We start from the raw sequence: 20,590 nt of genomic DNA, 5'->3' as shown, positions 1-20,590 counted from the left end.
AAGTTTCAAGAGTTACAAATATTGTTTTTCCATGTAGGAATGTAAACAGTTCAACTTTACTAAGTCCCTTATGATTTCTCTTTCCTGTTTACCTTTTCATACTTCTTTTGATTCTTATGTTTGAAAGTCACATTTTCTTTTCAGCTCTTGTCTTTTCATCAAGAATGCTTGAAAGTCCTTTATTTCACTGAAAGACCATTTTTCCCCTGAAGTATTATACTCAGTTTTGCTGGGTAGGTGATTCTTGGTTTTAGTCCTAGTTCCTTTGACTTCTGGAATATCCTATTCCACGCCCTTCGATCCCTTAATATAGAAGCTGCTAGATTTTGTGTTATCCTGATTGTATTTCCACAATACTTGAATTGTTTCTTTCTAGCTGCTTGCAATATTTTCTCCTTGACCAGGGAACTCTGGAATTTGGCCACAATGTTCCTAGGAGTTTCTCTTTTTGGATCTCTTTCAGGCGGTGATCGGTGGATTCTTTCAATATTTATTTTGGCCTCTGGTTCTAGAATCTCAGGGCAGTTTTCCTTGATGATTTCATGAAAGAAGATGTCTAGGCTCTTTTTTTGATCATGGCTTTCAGGTAGGCCCATAATTTTTAAAATGTCTCTCCTGGATCTGTTTTCCAGGTCAGTTGTTTTTCCAATGAGATATTTCACATTATCTTCCATTTTTTCATTCTTTTGGTTTTGTTTTGTGATTTCTTGGTTTTTCATAAAGTCATTGGCCTCCATCTGTTCCATTCTAATTTTGAAAGAACTATTTTCTTCAGTGAGCTTTTGAACCTCCTTTTCCATTTGGCTAATTCTGCTTTTGAAAGCATTCTTCTCCTCATTGGCTTTTTGAACCTCTTTTGCCAATTGAGTTAGCCTATTTTTCAAGGTGTTATTTTCCTCAGCATTTTTTTGGGTCTCCTTTAGCAGGGTGTCTACTTGCTTTTCATGTTTTACCTGCATGTCTCTCATTTCTCTTCCCAGTTTTTCCTCCACCTCTCTAACTTGATTTTCAAAATCCTTTTTGGGCTCTTCCATGGCCTGAGCCCATTGGGTGGGCTGGGATACAGAAGCCTTGACTTCTGTGTCTTTCCCTGATGGTAAGCATTGTTCTTCCTCATCAGAAAGGAAGGGAGAAAATACCTGTTCACCAAGAAAGTAACCTTCTATAGTCTTATTTTTTTCCCTTTTCTGGTCATTTTCCTAGCCAGTAACTTGACTTCTGAATATTTTCTTCACACCCACTTGGCCTCCAGATCCTCCCAACTAGCGCTTGGGGTCTGAGATTCAAATGCTGCTTTGCAGCCTTAGGGCTTTTGGCGGGGGCAGGGCTGCTATTCAGTGTGAGATTAAGTTCAGGTGCTCAGGTGGGGGCAGGGCCGCCTCACGGGCTCAGTTCCCTCAGGGGGTTTATGCAGAGACCTTCAACAATGGATCCAAGCTCCTGCCTGCTTGGCGAGCCCCCGGTCTGCTCCCGTCTCCGCTGCTGCCTCCCAAGGGGGCCTGAGTTATGGGGGCACCCCACTCCCCTCTCGGCAAGCCGAGAAGACCCTCTCACCAACCTTTGGGGCCCGTGGGTGGAGGGACCCGCCCAGCCGCTGGAGATTCCATCCCTGAAGCCTGCTCGGATCCATTCCTCTCAGTGCTGCGCGGCCAAGGCAGGGCTGGGCTCGGCTCCGGGTCCGTGGTGCTATGGACCTTTTGCGAGAGGTTTGCAGGGCTCTCTGGAACAGAAATCTCCTCCACTCTGTTGTTCTGTGGCTTCTGCTGCTCCAGAATTTATTGGGAGTTCTTTTTTACAGATATTTTATGGGCTGTGGGTTCGGAGCTAGCGTATGTGTGTCTTTCTACTCCGCCATCTTGGCTCCGCCCTGGTATGCACATTTTTGTAGCCCTTTGGGCATAGTCCCAAATTGCTCTCCAGAATGGTTGGATCAGCTCACAGCTCCACCAACAATGAATTAGTGTTTCAGCTCTCCCATATCTCCAACATTTATCATCTTCCTGTTTCGTTATGTCAGCCAATCTGATAGGTGTGATGTGGTACCTCAGAGTTGTTTTGATTTGCGTCTCTCTAATCAGTAGTGATTTAGAGCATTTTCTCATATGATTATAGATAGCTTTAATTTCTTCCTCTGAAAACTCTCTGTTCATATCCTTTGGCCGTTTATCAATTGGGAAATGACTTGTATTCTTGTTCATTTGACTCAGTTCTCTGTATATTTTAGAAATGAGACCTTTATGACAGACACTGGTTGCAAACATTTTTTCCCAGTTTTCTGCTTCCCTCCTAATCTTGGTTGCATTGAGTTTGTGCAAAAACTTTTCAATTTAATGTAATCAAAATTATCCATTTTGCATTTCATAATATTCTCTATTTCTTGTTTGGTAAAAAATTTCTCCATTCTCCATAAATCTGACAAATACACTATTCCTTGCTCCCCTAATTTGTTTATAGTGTCAGTTTTTATACCTAGATCATGTATACATTTGGACTTTATTCTTGTGTATGGGATCAAGTATTGGACTATGCCCAGTTTCTGCCACACTGTTATCCAGTTTTCCCAGCAATTTTTGTCAGATAGTGAGTTCTTATCCCAGAAACTGGAATCCTTGGGTTTATCAAACAGTAGGTTGCTATATTCATTGACTGCTGTGTCTTGAGTATCTAACCTATTCCACTGGTCTACCCCTCTATTTCTTAACCAATACCAAGTGGTTTTGATGATTGCTGCTTTATAATACAATTTGAGATCTGTTAGGGCTAGGCCATTTTCCCTAGCATTTCTTTTCATTAGTTCCCTTGATATTCTGGACGTTTTGTTCTTCCAGATGAATTTTGATGCTATTTTTCCTAGCTCTAGAAAATAATTTTCTGGTAGTTTGATTGGTATGGTACTGAATAAGTAAATTTAGGTAGAATTGTCATTTTTATTATATTAGCTTGGCCTACCTATGAGCAACTGATGTTTTTCCACTTACTTACATCTGACTTTGTTTGCGCAAAAAGTGTTTTGTAATTGTGTTCGTATAGTCCCTGGGTTTGTTTTGGCAAATATACTCCCAGATATTTTATAGTATCTACCATACCTTTAAATGGGATTGCTCTTTCTGTCTCTTGCTGTTGGGCTTTGTTAGTAATATACAGAAATGCAGATGATTCATCTAGGTTTATTTTGTAACCTGCAGTTTTGCCAAAGTTATTTATTATTTCAAGTAGTTTTTTACTTGATTCTCTGGGATTCTCTAAGTTTTCATCAGATCATCTGCAAAGAGTGATAGTTTTTTCTTTGCCTATTCTAATTCCTTCAATTTCTTTTTCTTCTCTTATTGCTATAGCTAGCATGTCTAATACCATATTGAATAACAGTGGTGATAATGGACATCCTTGTCCTGATCTTATTGGAGATTCATCTAGCTTGTCCTCATTGCATGTAATGCTTGCTGACGGTTTTAGGTAGATGCTGCTCATTATTTTATGAAAAGTTCCATTTATTCCTATGCTTTCCAGTGTTTTCAATAAGAATGGGTGTTGTATTTTCTCAAATCCTTTTTCTGCATCTATTGAGATAATCATGTGGTTTCTGTTAGTTTTGTTGTTGATATGATCAATAATGCTAATAGTTTTCCTAATACTGAACCATTCCTGCATTCTCAGTATAAATCCTACCGGATCATAATGTATTATATTTATGATAAGTTGCTGTATTCTTTTTGCTAATATCTTATTTAAAATTTTTGCATCTATATTCATTAGAGAAATTGGTCTATAATTTTCTTTCTCTGTTTTGGCTCTTTCTGGTTTAGGTATCAGAACCGTATTTGTATCATAAAAAGAATTTGGTAAGACTCCTTCTTTGGCAATTAACTGTTCTTTAAATGTTTGATAGAATTCACTTGTAAATCCGTCTGACCCTGGAGATTTTTTCCTAGGGAGTTCATTGATGGCTTATTCAATTTCTTTTTCTGAGATGTGGTTATTTAAGTATTCAACTTCCTCTTCTGTTAATCTAGGCAATTTATATTTTTTAAAATAATCATCCATCTCATTTAGATTGTCAAATTTATGGACATACAGTTGGGCAAAGTCATTTCTAATTATTGTTTTAACTTCCTCTTCATTGGAGGTTAGTGCACCCTTTTCATTTTTGATATTGGTAATTTGGTTTTCTTCTTTCTTTTTTTTAATCAAATTGACCAAAGGTTTATGAATTTCATTGTTTTTTTCATAAAACCAACTCTTAGTTTTGTTTATTAGTTCAATAGTTTTCTTAATTTCAATTTTATTAATCTCTCCTTTGGTTTTCAGTATTTCTAGTCTGGAATTTACTTCGGGATTTTCAATTTGTTCTTTTTCTAGCTTTTTCAGCTGCATGCCCAATTCATTGATCTCGTCTTTCTCCATTTTATTCATGTAGGCATTCAAAGATATAAACTTCCCCTAAGAACTACTTTTGCAGTATCCCATAACATTTGGTAGGTTGTCTCATTATTGGCATTCTCTTGAACGAAGTTTCTGTAATTTGTTGTTTAACTCACTCATTCTTTAGGCTCAGATTGTTTAGTTTTCAATTAATTTTTGGTTTATATTTCTATAGTCTCTGATTACATATAATTTTTATTGCATTATGATCTGAGAAGGATGCATTGACTATCTCTGCCTTTCTGCAGTGGATTGTGAGGTTTTTATGCCCTAGTACATGTTCAGTTTTTGTATATGTGCCATGTACCACTGAGAAAAAAGTAAATTCCTTTCTGTCCCCATTCAGTTTTCTCCAGAGAGTTATCCAGAGTTTTATTCACCTCCTTAACTTCTCTCTTGTTTATTTTGAGGTTAGATTTATCAAGTTCAGAGAGGGAAAGGTTGAGGTCCCCTACTAGTATAGTTTTGCTCTCTATTTCTTCCTGTAGCTCCCTTAACTTCTCCTCTAAGAATCTGGATGCTATACCACTTGGAGCATATATGTTTAGTAATGAAATTACTTTGTTGTCTATGGTGCCTTTTAGCCAGATATAGTTTCCTTCCTTATCTCATTTGATTAGATCTATTTCTACTTTTACTTTGTCTGAGATTAGGGTTGCTACCTCTGCATTTTTTATATCAGCTGAAGCACAATATATTCTGCTCCAACCCTTTACCTTTACCTGCTGTGTATCCCCCCATTTCAAATGTGTTTCTTGTAAACAACATATTGTTGGATTATGGTTTTTAATCCAACCTACTATCCATCTCCATTTTATGGGAGAGTTCATCCCTTTCACATTCATAATTATGATTACTTTCTGTGTCTTTCCTTCCATCCCCTTTACCACCCCCCACCCCCATTTATACTTTTAGTCCTCCATTCTCCTCCACAGTAGTTTTAATTTTTGACCACCACCTCCCTCAGTCTTCCCTTCTTTATTTCAGCCTACCTCTCCTACTGCCTATAGAACTAGTTGTATTTCTATACTTAACTGAGTTTGTTGTTCCCTCCTTGAACCCAATCAGATGAGAGTAACTCTCAAACAAATGCTCATCTCCCTTCCCTTTTTCCCTCCACTGTAATGTATTCTTGTGCCTCTTCCTGTGATGTAATTTACCTTTTCCTGACTCCTCCTTTTCACATCTCCCATTACAATCCCTTCGCACTTTTTAATCACATTTTTTCATGACATCATTTACTTTATACCGCTCCCTCTATCTATGTATATCCTTTTAATATATCATAATAAACAATTCTCAAGATTAACAAGTATCATCTTCCATTATAGAGATGTAAACAGTGTTTGCCCATATTGAATATCAAGTTTTTTCCCTGTGTTTACCTTTACATGCCTCGTTTGAGACCTGTATTTGAAGATCGAATTGTCCATTGAGCTCTGACGTTTTCATCAGGAAGGTCTGGAAATCCCTTATTTCATTGAATGTCCATCTCCTTGCCTGAAATGTTATGCTCAACTTTGCTGGGTAATTGATCCTTGGTTGTAGTCCCAGCTCTTTTGCCTTATGGAATATTATGTTCCAGTTCCTTCAGTCTTTTAATGTAGAAGCTGCAAGGTCTTGTGTGATCCTGACTGTAGCTCCTAGATATGTGAATTGTTTCTTTCTGGCTGCCTGCAGTATTTTCTCCTTTACTTGATAGTTCTGGAAATTGGCAATGATATTCCTTGGTGTTTTTAGTTTGGGATCCTTTTCAGGAAGTGAATGGTCAATTCTTTCAAAGACTATTTTGCCCTCTGAATCTAGGACTTCTGGGCATTTTTCCTTGATGATATCTTGGAAGATATTGTCTAGGCCCTTTCTTTCATCGTGGCTTTCTAGTAGGCCAATAATCCTTAGATTTTCTGTCCTGGATTATTTTCCAGGTCAGTTTTTCCAATTAGATATTTTACATTTTCTTCTATCTTTTCATTCTTTAGATTCTGTTTGACTGATTCTTGATGTCTCATAGAGTCATTAGCTTGTACTTGCCCGATTCTAATTTTTATCAAATTGTTTTCAGTTAACTTTTGCATCTCCTTTACCATCTGTCCAATTGTTCCTTTTAAGGAGTTATTTTCTCCAGTTAGGTTTTGTACTTCCTTTTCCATTTGTCCAATTTTCCTTTTAAATTCTTCTGTGATTTATTTTCATATTTTTAAAATCATTGGTCAGTTTTTCTTCTGTTTCTCAAATATGGATTTTAAAATCCTTCCTGAGCTCTTCCAAGAATGTTCTTTGTCCTCCACACTTCTGAAGTTTCAGATGGGAGTACGGTCTCAATGCTGACCTCTTTGGTATTCGTGTTTTGATCCTTATCCTCATAGAAAGATTCTGTGGTCTTTTCTGCTTGGCTCCTTACTCATGATGATCACGCTTTTCCTGGCTTTTAAAGTAGATCTCTATGTCTGGGGCACAGAGGGCTCTGTCTCACTGTTCTTGTGCCTAAAACTTGAGGCTTTGTGTGTTGTGGCCTCTGGTTCTTTCAGCTAGAAGCTAAAATGGTGTAGTTTACCTGGTGCTAAGCTGACTGGTGTTGGAAAGCAGAGGCCAGGTGAAGTCTATTTGGGTTTCCCTGGAGTTACCCTGGAGCTAACTGTGTTAAGTGTAGGGGACAGGTGGTCTGGTCATAGGAGGTCTTCTCAGCTGAGCTAGAGTATAGGCAAGCTCAGCACTTGGTGATCCCATCTACGCTAGTGTTTTCCTGATTCCCCTGGGGTGCTGAGGCACACCTGGGGTCCTGGTGTTGGAGGTTGTGGGCTTCTCCCCCCTAGGGCTCAGGATCTTCTCCCAGTTTGCTGAGGTGGGGCTGTCTGGGACAGCTGTGGTCCTCTACAGTAAGCGGGACCCTCTTTAGTGATTTTCCTGGCCTCACAGGCTAAGAGATTGTTTACCCCTTCTGCTGCTCCCACTATTCCAGAATTTTTCCTGGGAAGATATTCTCTGGCCAAGAGCCCAAAGCAAGGTCAACAAGGGGAGTGAGATAGCAATTACCAATCACTCAGCCATCTTGGCTCCCAGAACCAGAAATCAAGTGGTCTTGTTTCACAAGGAATAACAATCACTTGAATTATTCTGTCATTTTTACAAAACTGTATGGGTCCATCACCTAAATTTTGGCATGTTACAATAATTTCTCCTTTACATTTAGAATCTATCACTCCATCCAACACATATATTCCTCAAGCTGCTAATTCTGATTTAGGTAATAACCCTCCAAAATGATTTTTTGGGATTCTCATACATATTCTAGTAGAGATTGTTCTTATTTCTTTCCTATCCAACCAAAAGTCCTCTAAACAATGTAAATCATATCCTACCGAACCAGGTGTCCCTGGATATGGTGCTGGAACATCTGGCCTCACAGTCCAGTAGTCAACATTTGTGATTTTATGTGTTTGTTGTTTTCTAATTTGCAGATTTGAGGTCTGTAATCCCGTCTGTGTATTTCTTTAATCTGAGCTGGGGCTCGGCCAATTTCCTATTCTCCCTGCAGGTGCGACAAACTTGAATACAAGGGTTCAGCAGGATCTGTAGGAGCAGTTCTTACTTCTCTGTTTTGTCTCGTATCAAGTCCCTTTTCTTGGTACATTCAGTATAGTTCATTAGTTGGAATACCATCTATGCTTCCAAAATCTACCCCTAACCTCAATAGAGCACTAAACAATTCCTCCTTATCAGTTTATTCTGATTTTTAATTCTCTGGCTATTTACTCCTCTCTCTCTCTAACCGTGTTATCTTTTCCCCAGTCTCCTAAGTCACCTAACTGTGAAATCTTGTCCAGCACCTCTGAAAGAGGGTGCCCTATTTCCTCAGTTATTAGAGTCAAAATCAAGTGCTTATAAGTAGGAAGAGCCATCTTCACTATTATATTCCTATGGTAAACTTCAAAGGGAGTATCATAGTATACATCTACATTTCCAGTTTTCATGGCAGTCTTCATTACCTCTTCCTTTAACTTCTTATTTAGTCCCTAAGTGAATAATTACCAAGGTCTTTCTCCACTAGGTCACATAGCATCAGTAGGATACTGCCTACTGATACTGCCTACTGCAGCCTTCTGCAGCCAAAACTAACAGATTAGTTGTATGATTACCCTTCTTGCATATCGTAATCTCTAAAAGTTTTCTGTACAAAAGAATTCTCATTAATACCTATAAACTTCAAGCAGTTGATGGGATCAGTAGCTATTCCTCCAGCTCCATCATCACTGATTCTCATCATCCAAGATATTAACAATTCTCCTATCCTTTGAAAACTGACTCAAAATTTCTGTGACCTCCTGCTGAGTAAAATCCTCAGTTACTTCCCTAAACACTGAGTTACCTCCTTGGTTCTCCTGTTTCCACCTCACTATTGAGCATGCTTCTGACTGAGAAACTTCTTCCCCTAAAATATTTCACTTTCTTTGTCACTGTGGCAACTAGGTTGGATCTGTACAAAGGTCAGAAGCACATTTCTTGTGTTAGCCTTCAGCTTCTTCTGAGCTAAATGAACAGCCTTTCTTTCCACCTGAGACCCTGACACCACCCCCCACCACTCAGATTGCTCATGTACTCTTTTTCCATCTGAATTTTTTCCTTAAGCAGTTCATCTCTGTTTCTACACATAATAGTGTAGAATAGCTGCTGGTAAAATCCAGCCCTTCCTACTTACCCCTGCCAACTCCTTCCCTGATCTTATTGGTATTCCTTGCAAACACCTTTCCAAATCTCCAGGTTCCCCCTCCTGTAACCTTTCTTCCCAGTTTTCACAGGGTCTAGTGCTTTTAGCCCATTCTCTTGCTGGTGAGGAAAACGGTAAATTCTCCCATCCTGTGATATTAATGTCTTCCTCTAAATCATTTCTGCCTCCAAATAGAGATTTTTTTCACTTTGCGATCCTGTTCGTGACACCAAATGTATTGCCAAGACAATATTCACAACAGGGGGGGTGACTATGAATATGCCAGTGTAGTTTTCAGTCGCAAAATATAAAAGATTCTCCATACAGAAGGCAGAAGAAGAACATTTATTTAAACACCAGAAAGCCAAATCCCAGAACCAGAAAGTAAAATCTGTCATGGTGACCAAGAAGTTAATAAACATGATCACAGCAGGAGGCAAAGGCATTCTCAAACCTCCCCTCCCTCAGCCAGGGCCTTCTCACTATCAAGTGTCACAACATTTCAGTCTCAAACCTCCCCTCCCTCAGCCAGGGCCTTCTCAGCTGTCAAGTGTCACAGTGTGTCAGTTGGCCTGTGTTCTTTCCCCTCTGACCTGACCCCACTCACTTCCTCCAGGTTCCACTCCATCCTTCCTATTCCTCCTCTTCAGCAAGCTCCTCCCACCACATGTGACCCAGGCTTCCAGGCCATCCAAGCAGATCATATGAGCCTATTACTTAATGAGAAAGATCTTTCCATTTTAAATTACTATTACACAACACAGGAAAATGAGTCATCTTGACTCCAGGCTTAGCACTCTTATCTGCTACACCACCTAGCTGCCCCAGGAGATGAATACTTAAACTCCAGGTGAGAAAGAGAAAGGGAGAGAGGCATGCTTGCAATGTTGGGGGAGTGGAAAGGAAGAGCTTTGTCAACTCTGAATATATGGAGTGAGGAATCAAGGATTATAATACTAAGGTGACAAAGTATAGTCATATTTATGTTGCTTACCTCCCAGGGTATTTGTGAGAAAAATATTTTCTATACCGAAAAACTTTATAGAAATATGAGAAGCCACATGATACACTAAAAGTTCAATAACTTGGGAGTCGAGAGCCCTGGGTTTGAATCCTCCCTTAGATATATGCTAAATGGTATGACCCCATGGAAAAGTTACTTAAGACCTTAGACAGGAATCAACTTCCTCATCCATGAAGTGTGGACAAATAATGCTTGCATTCCTTTGCCCATAGGGGGTTGTAAGGAAAGTGCTCTAGACCCATTTCTTCTTGCCTAGCACCTCAGCCCTACCCCTTTCTGGAATCTTCCATATTTGGAATCTTCCATCCTCTAAACTTCCATTCCCCATGTTTGCTAGCCAGTTGCTGACATTTTCCTGCCTGTGACATCAGAGATATAAAATCAATCAGATGAACTTGAGGAGGACCCTGTTCCTCTAAAAATCCATGGTTTTGCCTTCTTTGTTTTTGATTTAAAAGGTAGGCTGCCTTTGTGTTTGTAGGTGTGAGGATTGCCCCAGTATATGTGTTGGCCTAGTTTTGCTTTTAGATCCTAGGGTCAGCATGCTAGCTTGGTGGAGAAGATGAAGAGGGATTTCCCTTCTCTTCCTACCTGACACAGACATCTCTTGTCCAAAGGCTAGTGACCCCTCTGGTGTTTAAGACTTTCCCTTGCTGACCTTGCCACCCCCTCAGTATAACCACTTTCGAATATCTCTTAAACTTCAAGCCTTTCCATGTGTGAGTTCAAGCGCAGCAAATAAAGCCATCTTGTTCTCAGCGTCACTGGCCAATCTATAGTCTTTTGTGAAATCCCCCTAAAACAGCTGTAATGGACTAGGACAGGAATCAAGGAAAGCTTCCTGAGGGAAGCAGTATTTAAATTGAACTTGTTAGAGAATGGGTAGAAATTCAACAGAAAAAGACGGGGAGGGAGGATATCCCAGGTAGCAAATAGTGGGAACAAGATGTGGAGTTGGAAGAGTGCAGGGAGAAATAGCAGCCAGGTTTGCTTAGGGTATAGAATACATGAAAGACTTCCTTACAAAATAAAGCTAGAAATGTGGCATCAGACTATGGAGTACCTCAAATGGCAAATCAAAGGAGTTTAACTTTACTCATGAGAAGTAGGAATTACTTGTAAATTTCTTGAGCAAGGGTGACTAAATCTATGCATTAGTAATATTAGTCTAGCAAAGGAACGATTGTAAAATAGGGAGAACGTGGAAGTAGGAAAGCTTGTTAGGAGGTTATTGCAAATGTTTGTACTATTTGTAATGGAGGCCTATGCCAGAATGGCTGTGGAAATGGGGGGAGGAGGATGATAGGCCCCACCAGGAATTTTACAGAGGTAGAACTTACTGAACGCAGTAACTAAAGATGGGTGAGAGGGAGTAGGCCTCAAACTTGACCAAGTGAGTTAATGTAGTACCACTGACAAAATAGAAGAAAGAAGTGATTTTAAGGGAAGTAGTAAACTCAATTTTTGATATGATGAGTTTGAGTTGTTATGGGACAAAGATATCCTGTTAGTAGCTTGAGATGTTGAGTCTGAAGGTCATGAGACCTTGTATATTGAAAATAAAAATTAAGTTCTGGGTAGAGATGATAGATGAAGCTGTGGAAGTGAATGAAGTGATGGTGACACTGGAGGAAGTATAATGAGAAAAGAGAAGAGCACTAAAGGCAGAACTGTAGGGAACACATATGCTATAGGGTCAGGAAAATAACAGAGGCTCAGTGAAGCTGATAGAGCATGGAACAGGTAGAGGAGAAGCAGTAGGGTAACTCTGAAGGCAAAGGGCCTCATCTCTAGAAAGGGGAGGAAGTTAAAGGGGAGGTGTGTTAAAAATGCCAAATGCCTAAAGAAAGATAAAGAAAAATGAGGAGGCCATTCAGTATTGTTGGAAACACTCTTGACACTAAAAAGGTATCAAGGAAAATTTATTACAGCAAAGTTCAGAGGAATTGAACACTGGCCAAAGTGGGTCCCCCCCTCTCTTTTCAGAAGGAGAGAGAACTGAATATAGAAGCAAGATGAGCTATGTACTGTTAGTTCAAGACAGATCCTCCTACCAGATGGATTGCTCCATTCTCCATTAGGTCACCATCTTCTCACATGCCCATTATGTAACCCCCCCCTTAGTTTGATTCCCCCTCCCAAACATGCTTTAACATAGGACCCATGATACAGGGTATATCTGCTTATGTACATGAGGTTCATTAAGTAGATTTGGTTCCATTATCAAAAACTTGGTAATTTTCTGAAGTAAGTGTCTGAGGCTGGATTTGAACTCAGCCCTTCCAGACTCCAGGCCTAGCACTCTAGCCACTGACACCTAGATACCATGCTGTGCTAAACTCTGGTACAGAAAGATAAGAATACAAGGAGTTGTGAAAGAACTGAAAGGTTGAGGAAATAGAAACATCTGACATAGAAAACTCTATCAAGAAGTTAATAATAGTTATATATTATGTTATATCTAAGGTATGAATAAATACATTGTATTAAATAGAAGTACTAACAATGATGATACAGAGTCTTTTCTGCCAGTCTTGCACAGTCAGGTCAGGGAACAACCTTAGTTATCTATGCATCTCTCCTAGCATCTGGCAAAGTGTTTGCATAGAGTAGGTGTTTAATAATTGTAGGACAGTTTCACTTTGCAGAAAGAATGAACAAGTCAAATATTTATTGAACACTTTGTATGTAACTGGGACCATGAGGGATATAGAAAAGTAAAAGCCTTGGTCTCTGTACTTAGGGAACTTCCAATTAGTGAGAGAGATATAAGATTACTGACAAGGCAGTTTGAGGGGAAAGGAGTGATGAGTTCAGTTTTGGATAGGTTCCTTAAAATGACTGTCTGTGGAATAATTGGCTTAGAGGAAAATAGAATAATATCTTCTATTTCCTAACGTTAAACAGAAATTAAGTGCTAAACCAGGTGATATTGACTGTAAGTACCACCAACTTTCAGAGAATAGGGAGGTTGATCTGGGCCATCATAACCAAAGAAGGCTTTACAAAGTGGGTGGGAGTCAAGTTAGGCCTGCCTTGAAGGATGAGAAAGGTGATAGGTGCACAGAAAGTGGGAGGGTACTTCAATCGAAGTAACAACATGAATAGGCACAAATGTAGGAAGATGCCAAAGGAGCTAGATGCTGGGCCCTGTCGCTACATAGATATATACTCTGTTGGTCATCAACAAGCAACAAGCTCTCACTGTTGTTCCAGGTCCAGTACTGAACTGTTAGTAGAAATAGAAAGACAGTTCCTGCCTTCAAGGAGCTGACATTCTAATATGGAAAGGCACCACATAACAGGCACTACATAGAGAGAAGGAACAAAGATACTGTACTGCAGGACCATGGTAGAGGAAGCTCAGAGCACAGCCAGAAAAAGAATGAGTTTTGGCTGACTTTCATGACTTTAAATGAAGGTTCTGGGAGGAGCCGTCCCGCACCAATCAGAGGAAGAGGTGGAGGTGGAGGGCATTTCCTGTGTGAGAATTTCAGGGCTGGAGTGAAGCTCCAGGATGAAGAGCTGGGGCAAAATAGAACAGGGGTCCCTAGTACAGGTTGGAGAGGGATGTTTGTTGACTGGAGGGTACCTGTGAGGGAGGTATTAGGGAATTGAGGTTGGATGAGGAAAATAGAGCTAGAGTTTAGAGAATCTTGAAAATCAGCAGTGGAATCAGGATTTGATGTGTTAGATAATATCAAGGAGTCTTCAGTTTTGGTGGTAAATGAGGCAAATCAAAATCTCATAATTTAGTAGATAGTCTTTTAGAGTGTCTGTGGCTCAAAAGTCATCATCCATCAGTCAACCAGGTGATGGGCCTGGTTATCTAGATCAGTCTAAGTTCAAACTTAGTAAGACTGGTTCTCAGATTACAGATATATAGCTAGGCATGCAGTCCAGCACCAGTCCCAGAACCTTTTATTTTGGTGAGAACTGCAGGAGCTTGCACTCTGCCAGCCTAACCTTGAGGACCCAGGGTCACTTCCACACTGTGAAGAGAACTGACTTGAAAAAAAGGTCCATCTTTACTGCAATAGTGTTTTTCATTTCTAAAAAATTAAGATTGAAATCAATCAAAGGGGAGAACATGGTGGATGTGAATAGGCTACAACATATAACTAACCAAGAATATAATAACAAATATCAGAAGTATGTCAAAAGTGTGACATCTGACATGAAAAAAAGGTAGGCCAGCAATGTATCAAGCGTAAGTGTCGCAGGCACATGGAATAGTCTTCCCATGGAGGATTTATACAATTTGAGGACAAAAGTCACACATTTAAGAAGATGTAGATGGATCATAATCCGCATGAATGCAGAGAATACTCATATCAATAAAGATCATAGATCCATTTTAGTATTAAGTTTATTTAATAAGGTGGCTGTGGGAATGAAGAAGAGATTAATCTGGCACATTTCAAAGGACATTTCTACTGCACAAGGGGAGATGGAGAGGGAAGGGTCAAAGATAACTTCACATTTTCTAGACTAAGAAACCAGCACCATGGGAGGGGGGGAAGAGTGGGAGGGGAACCAGCTTGGGTGGTGAGGGGAAGAAGTTCAGTTTTTTACTTAAAAAAAATAATTATTCACACAATATATGTGTGAGCATATATCCTTAATTTTGGGGAGATTGTAGTAATAACTTCATTTTCTACCACCTCTGCCTCAAAAAATAGCCATTTCTATGGCCTTAAGCAGTTTACAAAGTGATTTCCATGTAAAAAAATGCCCTAAGGACCCCAAGGCCTAGCCATTCACTCTGAGCAGAATTCTCCTCCATGTATTGTTTCTTCACCCACTTGCCCATTAGAATGTGCAGTCAGCACCGTGCTTGGCACTGTAAGTGCCATAGTATTTCGTGCCATAAAGCACATAGTAACTGTTTAATACTTTGCCATTTACTTTTCACAAAAACCTCATGAGGAAAGAGCAAAGTATATCCTTGTACCGAGGATTTGCTTGAATTCACACGATTATTGAGTTTCAAATCCACCTGTCCTGATTCTAAGGACAATGTTCTTTCTACCATTTCCCCATTTCTTCAAAAAGAAGACCATCAGAGTAGTAATTGGTGTTAGAAGCTAATAAAACAGAGAAAGCCTTCTTGGGTGAAAAAAAAGCCAATACTTAAAAGGCACTGTTGATTTTTAACTCAGTTACCTTAGGAACTTCGTGCATTAGTGATTCCTGGTAGCTCTCCTTCCTCTCTTCACTTTTGTCTGAATAACCCTCATTTTAGTGCTTTTCAAACAGCAACAGGTGGTTTAAACTTATAGAGGAGTTATCTGATCTTTAACATAGTTGGAGACAATCTAGTGTAACAGAAAGAACATTGGACTTGAGGAGTGCGAAGACCTGACTTAGGGGAACTAGTGTTCTGGCTCTGCTACTTCTTAGGTGTGTGACATTGGACAAGCCAGACACTACCTCTTTTGGAACTCAGTTTTCTTATCTGTAAAATGGGGATGATAATCCATGTACTACCTCCCTCTTCCAGGGCTGTTTTTGTGAAAATACTTTAAAAACTCTATAGTGATCTAACTAGAATTAATGGCTTCAGTTGCTACCTTACTTAAGTATCCTTTCAAGGAGAGAAATAAAACTCCACAACTCACTCCAAAGGTTTCTCAGCTCCCACCAGAATGACCCAGTTTCTCCTGGGCTCTGAGAATATCAATCCCACAGCCCCTTTGCCCTATTAGAAGAGAACTTTTGTCTGCAGTCATGAGTGAGTGACCCAACTCATTAGTGTCACATGACTGCTGAGAGCCAGTTGAGTGCTCAGTAATGTGACTAACATACCAGCCAGCCTCCAGACTCGAGTTTAGTGTTAGCAGCAGCAACAGCAGCAGCAACAAGTCGGGGCTAAGAAAGGGAAGATCAAACTGTGGTGGGGAAGAGCCCAGGGGATTTTTTTGGAACCAAGATTGCAGCATTGAGCAAAGGTGAGCAGATGTGGGACAGGAGACAAAAGGGGGGGAAGGGAGTAGTGGGGGGAGGGGAATTTATTTAGGAATCCTGGTCAGAAAGTTTCAGCTCAGGTTCTTAATCAAAACTTTCTTTAATTATATAAGTGCAACCCCCAACAACAATAATATATCACTATATTATATATTATATTAAAATATGGATATAAAAGGAAAATACATTTTCATATATATTCTCCAGGTAAAATAACAGTGGAGTCCACTTCAGAGACACCCCCTGGGGCATATTCTTTGGGTACATCCTCAGTCTCCCCATCTTCTTTCATTATTCTCCATTGCATTCTCCATTCTACATCCTGTGTCCTTTAGTAGCTTGAGAGTCTCCTTCATTTTGTTTTCCTAACTGACTGGCTGTTGCTACTGGTTCTGAAGTTAGGACAACGTTAGCCAGCCCCATCAAGGACTGGAATGAGACAAAATAAGGAAGAGAAAACCCAAGCTTTTAGGGATTCAGTGTTCAGGAAGAAATTCTGCTTAGGGTCAGCAGGAGAGAATAATAGTAGCTTCCTTATTTGTTGTGACTAATGATTTACAAAGCACCTTCCTCCCAACCACCAGAGAGAGGTAGGCAGTAAAAATATGATTTACCCTACTATACAGATGAGAAAACTGAAACTCGGAGAAGTGATCTACCTAGCGCCACAAGTCAGAACCTGAAGCCAGGTCTCCTGAATACAAAATTCTTTCCACTAATTAAAATTACAATAACAATGGCTTTAATCTTTAGATTTGAGGAATGAGGTAGTCAGCTTTGGGTATAAGCTTGATAGCAAAGGTTGTTTTGGAGTAACATATCAGAATCTTAACTTGACTGATTACATCTGGAAGCTATTTGTCTATCAGGTATTATTGGGGGAGGGGGAGGAAGGGTGTGGTACTGTTGAGATAGAGATATTGGTTAGTCAGTGCTTCTGGGAGTCCGTGGGTAAGGGGAGACTACTGAGAGGATTTTAAAGAAAGTAGCTTCTGTTCTGTGGCCTCAGCTCCCTTGTTGGGAAAATGGAGACTACAACTGTCTCCTTTTTTACAAGTTGTATCGATGCCTTTTGTTTTATGTATATATATATAATCTGCTCCCAGGTACACACACTCACAAACACACACACACACACACACACACACACAATTTAACCCTACCTTGTAACAAATAATAGTTAAACAAAACCAAATGACAACCACCATGACAGCAGATGTAGTTCTCCACTGGTAATCCCCATCTCTCTAGCTAGATAGGAAAGGTATATTTTATTATCTGTTCTTTATATGTGTGACACCAAAGTAGGCTATTAAAATCAATCAGAGTTGGGTTGCCTTTAATGCAGATTTCCTTTACTTCTACTTGTGCATATTTTATAGCATCAATTCACATTAAGCATTCCCAAGTTTCTCTAAATTCCTCATAGTTATCATTTCTTATGATGTAGTACAATTACATTAAGATTATGTACCATAATTTGTTCAGCCATTTCTCCAATCTATAGGTACCACTTTGTTTCTAATTTTTTTTGCTGTCATAAGCAGACTTCTATGAATGTTTAATTATATATGGGCTGTTTCCCTCTGTTGTTGACCTTCTTGCAGCAACCCCCCATGGTGGGTTCTCTGAGTCAGAGGGTATATGAGCAATTAAGTGACTTCTCCCATCATTCCAATTTGTTTCCAAGTAACCAGTGTTCCATTCTGATCTAAGAGAAGGGGACTGAAGATTACCTCTCCAGTGACAGATGCCCTATAGTGGAAGCAGAAAGTAATGTAAGAACTGTATCAAATGCCACTGGCTCTTCCACTGACCAGCTTAGGCAAATTACTTATAATTTTCTGAGCCTATTTCCACATCTGGAAAACCAACAACTCCATAGAGTGAGAAAAGTCCTTTCTAACTCAGAGTACTATATCAATATAAGCTGCTACTATTTGCAAAAGGAAATTGAAATATTGAATAATTCAATCAAAAAGTATTTATTAAGTGCTACACCTTGGAAAACACTATGATACTAGAAATAATTCCTGCTATAAAGGAGCTTGCACATTAACTGGGGGTACTGTGGCAATTGAAGATATTATTGTTAACATTGAAGGTCAAGAAAGAACCTGTATTTTAGGGAATTTCTTGATATGAGATTTTAAGGTGAAAATTACCAGTAAATGAGAAGGGAAAGGAAGCTCTCTAAAACCCAGTCGTATTTCTTACATAAGGCAACATGGCACAGTAGAAAAAACCCTGGACTCAGAGTCTGGGAATTTCACTTATCTGTGTGACCTTGAGCAAGTCACTGCCTCTTTCTGACCTTCAGTTGGCTTTTCCATAAAATAAGGTGTTGGAATTGAGGATTCAAGATGATTTCCAGCTTTGATTTTAATGCTCTGTTAGGTCCTTTCTACTTGTAAAATTTCTCTATTATGTAACGTACCTCTAACTTTTCTTCCAAGATATCCTATGATTTCTATGACTCTTTCCCTCTTGGGCCTCATCTATAAAATAGGAATTGGTCATACTTGCATTACTTGTGCCATAAGAGTTTTTTTTAAATACAAATAAGGCAAGATACAAGAAAGTACTATATTATTTTGTCTTTAGGGGTGTTATCACAAAAATATTTCAGGGTTAAGAAAGGGTGCAAGTTTTTTTTTGCCAGTTTTTGTAATATAATTGTAATATAATTTACTTGCGGCAGAGTTAATAACTTTTCTATCCTTCCTGTTTTCATGCTCCAAATTCTTGCAAACCTTTATTACTTTATTTGGATCTCAGTCAAGCATATCTCTTAAGTCCCTAAGTCTTTTGACTATGTCTGTTGGATTTTGCTGGTCTTTCTGGTGATGTCCCAATTAAATGGATCAGTTTCAAGATGAATTTGGCAAAGTGAAAGACCTATAAAATTTAAACAGCATGAGTTAGGAGGCTAATCTCCGGGAACAAGATACTGAAGAGGTAAAGAGTCCAAATCCTAGGGAGGAATTCAGGCCAAAGACTTCCTCTTCTTGTATTCTGTTTCTTATTGGTGACAATAAAACTCTCAAAATGCATTCTGATGATAAAGTGAAATAATGGAAGGAGCACTGGAACAAGAGTCAGGAGAACCACGTTCTAGATTTGGCTTTGCCACTAACTTTTTGTGTGGATTTAGTCAAGAGACTCTGGACTTCACTTTCCTTTGCTGTTAAATGAGGAAAGTGGACTTGATGGTCTATTGCTAAGGCTACTTCCAGTACTTTAACATTCTATATTCTAGGGTATATATTCCAGATATGACATTCTTAACTAAAGATCATTTAATATAACCTTTTCCTTCTCAGAGGAAGAAACTGAGGCATATAGAGGAATGATTTACCCATGAAAACACAGCAAATTAAATATAAAAATTTACCTAGAACCTAGATTTCCTGAGTCCTAGCTCAATGCTCTTGCCACAAGACTATATTTTGCTATTTCTGGAACATCATGTGCAATGTCACTGTCATTGGTACTGTTGTTTTTTTCCCTTTTTAGCCTTTAAGGCACAGTGGACTTTTAAAAACATCTGTTGCTGTTGGTATAAAGCTAGGAGAGGTGGAAAATTGGTAGTGAGCTCAGTGAACTGACTCATTTGTTTTTTTAACTTTCAATAAAAAACTGAGGAACAGTTCTTATCTAATCTCTCCTGTCTACCTCCCTCATTCCTAGAATCAGTTGTCATCTAAAACATTTGATGGCATGGCATTGCTCTAGGGACTGAGGCAATATAGAAACTCTGCTACTTGCCAACCTTGTGGCTCTCAGCAAGCCATTTAATAGGAGCCTCAGTTCTTCCTTCTGTAAAATTGGTGTGCTAATACTGAAAAGCATTGTAAAAATAGAAGCTTCTAAAACGTAAAGTGGCTATCCATAAACAGCTTATCATTTTCATGATTCTCCACAGCTATATGAACCTTATCTTCGGTCCCACAGATTAAAATTAAACCAGGAGTTTAATGTGGCCAAAGTACACAAAGTACAGTTCTCTTTTCTAGAATTTTTCCCAGACAATGTATATACTCTTGTAATTTTTCTTCATCAACAATTTTCTTTCTTTTCCTTGAGAGTGGAAATTTTTTCTTCAAGAAGTTCAGACTTGACAGATATTTCATTCATTGCCACCATGTCCCCAAGAGATAGAATGGGTTTAGAAATCTGAGATCAAAAGAAATTGTATCCATTTTCTTCAGGTCACAAAGAAATTCAGTGGTGGTAGTGTCAAAGAATAGACTTCAGGGCTTTATCTCAACAGGAGTTGATTAATAAGGCCTGAGAGGATGGAGTTGGCAAGGTTGGACAGAGAATTTGAGAATGTGATACTTGTGAATTTAATTTAATTTAATTTTTGGTACAGTGAAAGGAGACCTGAAGTCTTGGTTGTAGTCTTGGGTCTCCCAGTGTGGTGTCCTTAAATACGTACATTCCCAATCTAGTTCTGAGTCTTCTCCTTTGTA

The 20,590-nt window shown here is 39.2% G+C and overlaps 1 protein-coding gene across 4 annotated transcripts in view; it reads left to right on the top strand.

The window, feature by feature from the left end:
- Positions 1 to 20,590, top strand: part of FAXDC2 (fatty acid hydroxylase domain containing 2) — a 62,689-nt gene that overhangs the window by 10,766 nt on the left and 31,333 nt on the right. For 2 of the 4 annotated variants that reach the window (XM_072630818.1, XM_072630817.1), the window contains exon 1: positions 15,953 to 16,099. The exons of the other annotated variants lie outside the window; for them this stretch is intronic. The gene's annotated coding sequence lies outside the window, so the exon portion shown is untranslated. Of the gene's footprint in view, positions 1 to 15,952; positions 16,100 to 20,590 lie in introns of those variants that run through there. 4 annotated transcript variants of the gene reach the window in all.

Source organism: Notamacropus eugenii, chromosome 1, assembly GCF_028372415.1.
Source record: "Notamacropus eugenii isolate mMacEug1 chromosome 1, mMacEug1.pri_v2, whole genome shotgun sequence".
NCBI lineage: Eukaryota > Metazoa > Chordata > Mammalia > Diprotodontia > Macropodidae > Notamacropus > Notamacropus eugenii.
Note: the sequence above shows the minus strand (reverse complement) of the source record. Positions and strands in the feature narration are given on the sequence as shown.